This window comes from Ursus maritimus, unplaced genomic scaffold (genome assembly GCF_017311325.1).
Source record: "Ursus maritimus isolate PB19 unplaced genomic scaffold, ASM1731132v1 scaffold_13, whole genome shotgun sequence".
Taxonomy (NCBI): Eukaryota; Metazoa; Chordata; class Mammalia; order Carnivora; family Ursidae; genus Ursus; species Ursus maritimus.
Window position 1 is genome coordinate 54,141,124 of NW_024423675.1, and position 9,621 is coordinate 54,150,744.

At 50.5% G+C, this 9,621-nt stretch overlaps 1 protein-coding gene across 1 annotated transcript in view; it reads right to left on the reverse strand.

The window, feature by feature from the left end:
• Nucleotides 1-5,339, reverse strand: part of ZC3H12D (zinc finger CCCH-type containing 12D) — a 29,002-nt gene extending 23,663 nt beyond the window's left edge. Inside the window, exons 1-2 of the mRNA XM_040627944.1 lie at nucleotides 5,210-5,339; nucleotides 4,665-4,865 (exon numbers count right to left, since the gene is read on the reverse strand). The gene's annotated coding sequence lies outside the window, so the exon portion shown is untranslated. The remainder of the gene's footprint in view (nucleotides 1-4,664; nucleotides 4,866-5,209) is intronic.
• Between the last annotated feature and the right edge of the window lie 4,282 nt (nucleotides 5,340-9,621).

Sequence of the window (9,621 nt, forward strand, 5' to 3'; positions counted from 1 at the left end):
CTGAACCTCCTCCCCCCACTCCCCAAGCATTCCAGAAAGTTCTCGTCACTGTGCTTCTGCATACGCTTTCCTTTCTACCTGGAATGCTCTTTTTCGTTTGGCAAACTCCAAGATTCAGCTCAAATGCCACTCAGAGTGGTCCCCCGTGGGTCCACAAACAGAAGGAGTGGCTTGGTCATCTGTCTACCAGGCGCTTAGCTCACACCTCTGTTAGAACACACTGATTTGCCATGCATCTGTATCTCAAGAAACTGTGAACTAGGTTTGCACCTATTTGCCTCAGAATCACCAGCACCTGACACAGTGCTAGTATATTGGGAAGTTCAACAGAGTTTTCTTCAATTGATGCCCAAAGCTGAAAATAATCCTCCCTCCTCAAATATTTTTTCTTGGGTTCCCATCTCATTGAATGGCATCCTCCAGACCCCAAGAAGAAATCTCAAGGTCACCTCTCACTCTTCCCTTTCCCTCACTTCTACACCCAACTGGACAATTTCTACTTCCTGGACATTTTCCACAAGCACCCCCTCTGCTTTACACTCACAACAGCACCCTAGTTCGTTCATTCATTCATTCATCCATCATTCATTCATCATGTAATAAACACTTCCTGATCGCCCGCTAGGCACCAGGCATTGTGCTGGGACCCAGGTCCATAAAAACTAAAACACAGTCCAATTTCAATTTGTTCTCAACCTATTCAGGAAAACAGACCAAAAATGTAAATAACAAGCCATAAATCATGACAATAAGCACAATACTTTCAAATAGAAAAAAAAGGTGCTTTCAAAACTCCGGTGAGGAATGACTTATCTTCCTTTGAGGGGAAAGGAAAGGCCAGAAAGGCCCTCATGGAACTGGACAACCAAGGACAAGCTGGCTTTTCCCAGTCGGGGAAGAGCTGTGGCATCCCTCCCGGGGGGGTCCTGGGGGGCGTCCTCACCACACTCCCATCCACCACGACACTAATCTAGCTCTTCCACGGACCAAGATTTCTGTCCCTCCATCCTGTACAGAGTAAATGGCACAGCTCTTGAGCAGGACAGGCAAGGCCCTCTCCACCGGGCCTGGCCCACTCCCCAGCCCCCTCGGCCATGTCCTTCTAGTCCAGCTTCACCTTCTGCTCCTTGACCAGCGGCCAGTCCTTCCCCTCAGGTCGGCTGTTCTCTGGGGCTGGGGTCCAGCTTTGGTTTGGTCTCCATGGAGGAAGAGGACCCTCGCCCAGCCTGGCGGGCCAGCCTCACAGCAAGCGCTGCTCACGGTCTCTGAAAGACCCACGGGCTACATTTGGGCTCTTCCTCCCTCTGCCTGGAGGCCTGCCCCTTCCTGCCCCAGACCTGACCTGGCTGTCACCCCTGTCCTTCCCAATCCTGCCAGCCCAGCTACACCCCCACCTCCACCCCTCCCTGCTTCTGCAAGCCGGGGCACTTATCTTGATTTGGAAGACAGAGAAGGGAAGAGGAAGGAGGGGTGGGAGAAAGAAAAGAGAGAGGGAAGGAAAGTGAGAGAGAGGGAAAAAGAACAAAGGTTGGCACGGGCAGCATGAACACAGCAGTTTGTGTTCAGGGAGCTCTTCAGTGTTTCCACATCGCCTTCATCTAGAGACTGCCTTGACTTCCCATCATGCCTGGGGGTGGGGGAGAAGAGAGATAACAGCCTTCCCTTCTCACAGGTGAAGAAACTGAGGCTCCGCACGGCACAGGGTCAAGGTTATATAGTCAGTAAGGGGCAGAGACCGAGGATTCATAGACGGCAAAAGTAACGTGTTGCTTTGACTTTGTTCAAGATGGAGGTAACATCTTGTTATTACAGAAATGGAAAAACCAAACTACAGCTGGGCTGGGTGCCTTCGCTTCGGTCACAAAGTAACAGCTGCAAGGAGAGTCCATGCTTGTTTTATAACTTTGTGGTCTGGTATGACGGCATCGGAAACATTTTCAAAATGAAAAGACCTGGGGCTGGGACGTGGGGCTTTCACCTGGGGTGCGGGAATGAGAGCGGCCACGTGAGGCCCCATCCTCGGCAGCTCTCCTCAGCACCCACAGGTTCCAAAAGAGCTCCTTTTACTTTCTTTCTTTTCTTTTTTCTTTTCTTTTCTTTTTTTAAGGTTTTATTTTTTGGAAGTGATATCTACACCCAGCGTGGGGCTCGAACTCACAGCCCCGAGATCAAGAGTTGCACGCTCCACCGACGGAGCCAGCTGGGCGCCCCAAAAGAGCTCCTTTTCTGAAGAGACTTTTGAAAGGTTATGCATGCGACAGGAGAGCTGTTTTTACACAAAATTAACTGAAAGAATCCACCTACTTCAGAGGCTTTCTTTTGCCCCCTTGAGACTTTAAAATCACTGTCCTCAGGAGCCTCCTCTGGCCCTCAGGCCACCACCCTCCCCTTGAGCGACAACATTGCCGGCAGCTTCTCGCTCCTTTCTATTTTTAAGTCCTGAAAGTACGAACAATTTCATCTCAGTTTTCTTCCTCCAGCTTGCCTGGAAGTCACCAACAGCACAGATGATGAATTAGTAACACTTTGAAAATCTTCAGTCTCCTCTTACAGTGGTCAGCCTCCTACCACTTCCCTATGGTCAGCGGTCAAGGCAGCCGTGGAGAGGAGCTCAGGTTGAATCCTTGAATCCGACATTGGAGGTGGGCTCACAGGAGAGCAGGAAAGGAAGGGAGGAAGAGGGAGGGAGGGGAGGGAGAACTTTCTAACGATGGGAATCAGAGCAGACCCGTTCCTCCTAGAATCAGCCCATCCAGGCTGAGGTCTGTAGCCTCTGACTGGAAGAGCCCCCGAGGAAGAGAGTACAAGAGAGCCAGCAGCTCACTTGTACCCAGTATTTTACAGTTAGAAGGCGCTTCCTTGCATATTATCTTTGAAGATCCCGACCTCTGTAGGAGACGGAAAAGGGCTACCTCATGACTCATGTTGCAAGTAAGAAAACTAAAGAAAAGAGAGGTTTTGCCAACTTACCCAGGTCCCGCAGCTAATAAATGGGAGGGACTAGACTCCCGTGGGTGGTGATTCCTGCTACCTCCTGGCCCAGAGGGTCTGCCCGGGGCTGCTCAGGGGGCCACAGAGCAAGGCGAGCCCAGGATGCGTGCATTCATCCCGTTGCCCCGACCCTCAAATCCTGTTCCTGTTCACCTCTGCCAGCCCCAGAGCAATCCAGCACGTTATGACAGCCACAAGTCACCCCCATGATGGGGAGAAAGCTCTTGTGAACATAATCCGTGCAGTTTTCTGGTTCAGCTCAGATCAGTGGAGTTGTCAGTCAGATTTTGGGGAAGTCACAGAGAGGCAAAAACTTCAGCCCACGAGATTCGTGTTTTGGGCCTGGCTTTTGGGGGATTTTTAAAGGGCATTATAATTTTTTTTTTAATTGTGGTAAATTGTACATAGTATAAAATTTACCATAGTAACTATTTTTAAGAGTGCAGTTCAGTGGCATTAAGCAACCATTACCACCATCCATTTCCAGAACTTTCTCATCTCATAAGACTGAAACCCTGTCCCCATTAGACACTAACTCCCAACCCTCTCTCCCCCACCTGCCCCTGGTAACCACACTGCTACTTTCCGTCTCTATGACTTTGACTACTCCAGGTACCTTCCAGAAGTGTAATCATACAGTAGTTGTCCTTCTCTAACTGGCTTATTTCGCTCAGCATAATGTTTTCAAGGTTCACTCTGTTGCAAGCATATGTCAGAATTTTCCTTTTTAAGGCCAAATAATTTTCCACTGTGTATAGAGACCACCTTGTGTCTATCGATTCACCTGCAGATGGACCCTTGGGGTGCTGCCACCTTTTGGCCGATGCAAATAGTGCTGCTGCGAGCCTGGGTGGCCTGGACTTTTGTTTCCTCCCTGAACTTGTCCCTTGCTCTTCTGTACTGCTATAGGTTACTTGGGATATACACACAAGCCCTGATCCATACCCCAGGGCAACTCTGAAACAGAGTTTTTCAAAAACCACCCTCTACTATCTTCCACACTCAACCTGTTCACGTGTCAGGTATCAGAGCTCCTGGGTGGCGTCACCTGGCCTTGGAGAGGACTTCATAATCCTGGAGGCATGGCTGAGGTTTCTAACGGCCATAGAGAATTAGCCAAGACTGTCTTCATTGCCTGCGGTTAAGACTTATTTCCATGTCCTCATGGCCCTTCTCAAAGCCCACAGAGCCATCCTTTAGGGGGAGATGGGGCTTGGGGCTAGAGCCAAATATTCCTGACCTGCCAGGAAACTAGACACCCACAAACCAGTATCTAGTCTAAGAGATGCTTTTGAGAGCCTGGAGACAGGTTGAAAATGTGCCCGAGAGTTCTAGACCTTCTGATTTCATAAAATTAAAATATCTTCAAAGATCACGGCAGGAGTTTTTATTTAAATGGAAGCGTCCCTCCAATTAACCTTTCTTCCACAAAAACCCTCTTGAAATTAAACAAAATTGTGCTAAAATGAGCAAGGATTTCACCTAATTTTTTTTATCTGCGTACTTAACGTCATGTAAGGCACAGGAAGTCAAATTGCTCAGAATAACGCTAATCCAAGAACTGCCCTCCAACCTGCCCCCTGTCCGCTATGTTCTGTCTCTCTCCTCCACCCCTGGACCCAAGTCTGCACAGGGCCTGTCACACTGACAGATGGCCGAGGGCAGGCACTCACCAGCAGGGCACGTCGCTCCAGCCCCCCACGGTGGGCACTGGTGCTCCTCTCCACGCCCCCAGCTCTCCTCCCAGTTAGCCAGGTGTCACCCGAGCTGGGGGAGCACAGCTGGGCTGGGCCACGCGGCCATGAGAAGGCACTTCATGCCAAAGCTCCCCTTCCTGGACGCCAGAGTCACGTTCAGCTGCCAAGGTAGTTTTGCTTTGAGATTGAAAACAAAAAAGGAAAAGAAGAAAGCAGTCAAATGAGGGAGGCAGATGTGAAGCCTTCACCCCAGCATGAGTCACCGAATCAAAGTTTAACAACCACATGCAAAAGAAACTCTCTGAGGGCATGGGCTGGCTGCACAGGAAAGCCAGGAGAGACTCAGAGAAAAAAGTGCTCACAGTTTCCTTTCCAAGTTTCCACTCAGGCCTTCAGCTGAGAAAAGCATCTGGTCCGAGGTGCTCCCAAGAAGGTTGGTGCTCCCAACTTTACAAACAAAACTAAACAAAACTAAAGCGTGCAGGAGCGAAGAGGGTCAGGGAGAGAACGGGAATGCCTACCAGCGAGGGGTGCCCAGCGCCTGGGCGCGGAGGAGGACCCTGGCCCTGCTGTCAGTCACAGAAGCCTTGGGGCTAGTGTCATGGGCGAGGTCTGCAACAGGACGAGGAGCGGTCCTCACTGCAGCCCTGCATGGGGTGGGCGGCGGCTTCTCTCACTGAGGCAGGGGGAGCCTGACCGCAGGCCCACCTGACCAGAGCACCTGCAGCCGGTGGCCATGGGCAGCACCCCTGAACTCAGCGTCTGTTTCCTGCATCGGGGGAGGCGCGATGGGGTCAGAGTGAGAGCAGAGAACACACACCACAAGCGGCCCACTTCCCAACAATGACAGGTCTCTAAAGTGACTTGCCCAAGGACACCCAGTGAGCCAGTTGGTCAAGCTGGGTTTAGAATCTGAGAGTTCAGGAATGGCCCAAGTTCACTGGAATTTGCCCTTCTCCTCCTCCTCCCCCTCCTCCTCCTTCTTCTTCTTTTAAATATTTTATTTATTTATTTGAGAGAGAGAGAGAGAGAGCATGAGCGGGAGGGGGGCAGAGGGAGAGGGAGAAGCAGACTCCCCGCTGAGCAGGGAGAAGGACCCTGAGATCACAACCTGAGCCGAAGGCAGACACTTAACCGACTGAGCCACCCAGGTGCCCCTTCTGCTCTTCTTTCTTTATCCCCCACCTGTCTCCCACAAAAGATGTGCGGCAGTCTAGAATATTAAAACACAGATGGAATGGGATCATCGCAATAAAGCTACAATCAGAAATGATGAGAACGGGGGCGCCTGGCTGGCTCGGTTGGTAGAGCATGCGACTCTTGATCTCGGGGTAGTGGTTCGAGCCTCACGTTGGGTGTAGAGATGACTTAAAAGAAATGATTGGAACAAAGACAAACATGGTATCAGAACCTAGATTTAAAAAGTGGCTTCCTCTGGGCATTAGTTCCAGCTTTGAGTTTCCTGGCACAACGGGTTTTCTAAGAACAACTATGGTTGGTTTAGTGCTTCCAGCATATTCGGTGCCTTCCATTGGAGTGTCTTAACCCCACAACAGCTCAATGGCCTCGGAGTCATTATCCTAGCTTTTGAGACAGGATCATCGGGGTGCGAAAGGGTAACTCAAACCTAGGCCCACAGAGCTCCCCAAGGACCCCCTCTACACGTCACAAGTGGCCTTTCAGCTCCCAGATCCCAAATTAAGCACGTAGGCTTTCCCAACAAAAGAAACACTTTCCTGGTATTAAATTCTCGGAGAGGGGGTGCCTGGGTGGCGCAGTCGTTAAGCGTCTGCCTTCGGCTCAGAGCATGATCCTGGCGTTCTGGGATCAAGCCCCACATCGGGCTCCCCCGCTGGGAGCCTGCTTCTTCCTCTTCCACTCCCCCTGCTTGTGTTCCCTCTCTCACTGGATGTCCCTCTCTCTGACAAATAAATAAATAAAATCTTAAAAAAAAATTCTAGGAGAAATCTAAATCCTTACTCTGATTAACACAACAGACGATATTTTCAGTTCAAGTCCTGTCAAAATTCAGAGGCCGGGGAAGGAGGAAGGGAGCCGCCAGGCAAGGCAGGAATTCTCTGAGGATCCTGCCAGCGCCACCCTGAGGTGCACTTGCCACCAGCTCAGCCTGGGCAATGACACTGAGGGATCCCAATTTGTGTTCAACCCCAGGGCAGTGGCACCTGCGCAGGGGACAGGGACCACAGTGGCCAGCGCCAAAGGGCTCTGCAAGAAAGACGTTTGAATCTGCTCAGCCAATCAGGTAAGTACTTGACAGAGGCCCCAGAATTCTGTGTGACATCTTGGAGACGTTATTTAGACGAGAAAAATTGTGACTCCTCTGTCTGTCTAAGAAAAGGACCACCGTATGGGGCCGTTAGAGTAACCGATCCAGAGAAACCTTGGCTGATTCCCCTGCAGCTAAAATGACTTAGTTGCCATGACCGTTAGGAGCCAAAAAGATGAAGCCACAATTTAGGCTACTTATTCCCAACTGAATGAGAAATAAGGTCTTCCAGAGGTAACAATCTTTGTTAGGATATAGCTGACCCAAAACTAGCCTCTGCCCACGAGAGACATAAGAGGAGACAGCAGTAGTGACCAGGCTGGCGGCGACGTCTGTCGAAGCCATGAGCACACTGAGAAGGGTCGGATGGCAGGTCGGGCGCACTTCCCTCTTCTACTCTGCTTAAACTGGCCTTGCATCTGCCCTGAGGCTCTTTCTGCCCGCTCTGGCCTTTGCAGTGAGATGGAGGTCTGTGCTTTCGGGAAGTGGCCTGGAGGTGTTCAGACAGTGGGTCCTAAGCGTGGGGACAGACCCTTCCCCAGGAGGAGCGCACAATCGTGCGGACAGCTGCCAGGCGCCGGGCATCAGCTGGCCCTGCAGCCCCTGGAGGCCCGTGCGATAGACCCAGGTCAGGACCCCGGGCCTGGTTGCCGCTCCTCTCTCTCCAGCCACAGGGAACCCCGAAAACAGTCTTGCTCTGTGTCCTGTTTTCTCACAGCCAACACAGCATGCAGGGATTTGCCATGGTGGCCAGTGGCCAGGGCGTGCAAAGGTTGGGTCCGCTGGTCAGCACTCAGCCGCTGCCCACGGATGCTCGTCCGCAGCACGCGGGAGCTCTCCTCGCCGGCAGTCCGGAGGGTGGGCCATCCTGCTTTCTGCCAATCCGATGTGTGAGAAACGCTGGATGGCTTCTCGTGATTATTTTAACTTTCATTTCCCGGATGGCGAGCGAACTTGGGGATGGCTTTGTGTCTACTGGCCTTGCCATTTTCCTGTCTTCCCTCCACGGCCCTCTCTGCTCTCACGGAGCCTTCTTCTTGCTGGCTGCCGATCACCCTCACATATTCCGCTTGCTAAGCTTTATCTAGCGTGTATGCTGCAACTGTCCACGCCCAACGCTCGTCTTTCGGCTTTGCTTATGATGTTCTGCAAGCGATTTGACTCCTGTGTCAATCAAAATTATTGGCTTCTCCTTCATTATTTGTGCTTTTTGAATGTTAAGAAAGCCTCCCCTATCCTCAAGTTGTAAATATATTTTCCTGTATTTTCTCTAAAGTGGTAACGTTTTGTTTTTTATCATCAGGTCTTGAATCTAAGGATCTAAGCTTATTATCATCATTTGGAGTCATAAACTCAGAGTTGGACTGCCTTGCCACCTATTAGCTGTGAAAACCTAAACAAATGGTTTCATCTTTCTGTGCCTCAGTTGCCTCATCTGTAAAATGGGGAGAGTAATCAGATCTATCTCATGGGATATGATGAGAATGCAATTAATCCATGCACAAAAAGTGCTTAGAACAGTGCTTGGCATATTAGTTGCTCAATGGATGGCTGTTTCTGTTTTGAGCACAAACTAATGAAGACAGGATTTCTAGAAGTGATGATGGCAAAGTCTAGCACCCAGGAAAAACTGAAACGCTGTCAGGGAGCTACAGAGGCAGGGGAAACAACGCTCTCCGCCCTCAATAGGAACAGGTGCGCCCACAACAGACACCGAAGCAAAGTGGGGAAGCAGTTGTCGTTGCTGTATGGGCTTAGCTTTTTAAATCCAATATAAAACAATCGTGCATTTAAAACAATTCTAGGGGCGCCTGGGTGGCTCAGTCGTTAAGCGTCTGCCTTCGGCTCAGGGCGTGATCCCAGCGTTCTGGGATCGAGCCCCACATCGGGCTCCTCCGCTATGAGCCTGCTTCTTCCTCTCCCACTCCCCCTGCTTGTGTTCCCTGTCTCACTGGCTGTCTCTCTCTCTCTCTGTCAGATAAATAAATAAATAAAATATTTTTTAAAAATATTAAAAAAAAAATAAAACAATTCTAGCTTATTAAATAATATCTGTGCATCACTCCTCTGAGTTCCACCTGAGATGTGATCTTAACTGCAGGGATCAAGGCAGTAAAGACTGTGAAGTACATTCCAGTTTCATTTCACACCGTGCACCAGGCTGAGAACATCGGCACCAACCTGAGAACATCGGCACCAACTGAACAACGTAAGTGAGTGGAGGCAAGACTGTAAGCGAAGAGTTACGGTCACATGGTAAATGTTAGATGAGAGCTGGCTATTGATGTTTGGGGCTGGAAAATTCTTTGCTGTGAAGGGACCATCCTGTGCACTGGAGGGTGTTCTTCTCACTAGCAAACAGTAGCACAACCCATCCTCCCGTTGTGACACCTACAAGTGTTCCCAGACGTTGTCAAGTGTCCCCATGGGGGCACAATAGCCCCTAACTGAGAACCACTGGACGAGGGGGTCCATTGAAGAGGAAATTCCCACTCTGTGAAGAGGCAGAGGAGGCTTCGTTGAGGAAATAAAAGCTCAGCTGACTTGAGACGACAGGCTGGAGTTTCCAGAAGTCTGGGTTCTCTGGGACATTCCAGGCGGAGGGAAAGTCTAGGCCTAGGCTCGGAGGCACAGGGAAGCTTGACA